Source organism: Mandrillus leucophaeus, unplaced genomic scaffold, assembly GCF_000951045.1.
Source record: "Mandrillus leucophaeus isolate KB7577 unplaced genomic scaffold, Mleu.le_1.0 Scaffold306, whole genome shotgun sequence".
NCBI lineage: Eukaryota > Metazoa > Chordata > Mammalia > Primates > Cercopithecidae > Mandrillus > Mandrillus leucophaeus.
In genome coordinates, this window is record NW_012103210.1 from 1,429,821 (window position 1) to 1,431,308 (window position 1,488).

Genomic DNA, 1,488 nt, shown 5'->3' on the forward strand with positions numbered 1-1,488 from the left:
CACCGCCTCCCAGGTTTACGCCATTCTCCTGCCTCAGCCTCCCTAGAAGCTGGGACTACAGGCACCCACCACCATGCCCGGCTAATTTTTTTGTATTTTTAGTAGAGACAGGGTTTCACCGTGTTCGCCGAGATGGTCTCGATCTCCTGACCTCGTGATCCGCCCGCCTCGGCCTCCCAAAGTGCTGGGATTACAGGCGTGAACCACCGCGCCCGGCCGGTTATTCTAATTTTCAAGAAAGTGTTATAGTGAAATTTGGGAAAGGCTGAATTAAAGTCAAGCCTGTTTCCTTACAGCCAGCACTGATAGCACTTTCCAAACACTCATGAGCCCAGTGGCTCCCCAGGAGTGGGTGTGCTGCGCTGCTGAGGGACGGCTCAAACCACCAGAGCCACCAGCCTCCACGTGCGGCTCCTCCATTACCCCCAGCAGAGGCTCCCGGCTGCTGGTTCCAAATGGAGACTCCAGGTCTTGCCGCTGACCAGTGACTCTGCTGCCTCCCAGCATTTGAGACCCACCATCAAACAGGAGTGCAGATTCCGGGAAACCCTAACTAGCCAGGGTGCCGTCAGCTGGGAAAAGGCTGCCCTTGTTTTTGTTGTTGAGTTGGAGTCTTGCTCTGCCACCCAGGCTGGAGTGCAGTGGTGCCACTGATAGCTCACTGCAGCCTCCGACTCATGGGCTCAAGGGATCGTCCCACCTCGGCCTCCTAAGTATCCGGGGCTGTAAGTGTGTGCCACCATGGCCTGGCTAATTTTTGTTCTTTCTTTTTCATAAAGACGAGTTCTTGCTATTTTGCCCAGGCTAGTCTGGAACTCCTGGGCTGAAGCAATTCTCCCACCTCAGCCTCCCAAAGTGCCCAGATAACAGGCATGAGCCACTGCGCCCGGCCAAAAAGCCAGTCTTGAGATGGGGAAGATGTGGCCTGTGCTGTCCCCAGCAGTGTCCAGTCCCAGCCAAAGCGGGCACTGGTGCCTCACTCTCCCACCCACCCTCAGGGTGTGGCACTTACTGGGAAGAAGCAGGCACTGAGAAATCAGAATTGAGTGGGGAAAACAGTCCAGGGCCAGCAGTGCTTGGGGACTGAGGCCTGAAAGTGGGAGCAGGGTACAGAGGCTGTGGCTAGCCAGATGGGTCACGTGCCCCCTGCACCCCCAGCCCCTAGTCAGGGGCCACCCATCCTACTTTACCTTGTGTGGAGCTGACAGGTGACATGTTTTCCTATTGTTGCCCTTGACTTGATAACAATCTAGGAGTTAAATAGATGCGGTCATCCCTGCTTTACAACTGAAAAACGAGGCCTAGAGCGATGGAGCCAGGATTCACATATGGGTCTTAAGTCACTGGAGCAGCCAGGGCCCTCTAGACCGGGACATTCCACTCGGGGCTCAGGGGCCACCAGGCCTCTGTCGCGGGGGGGCCTCTGTGGCAGGGGGGGGCCTCTGTGGCAGGGGGACCTCTGTGGCAGGGGGGACCTCTGTGGCAGGG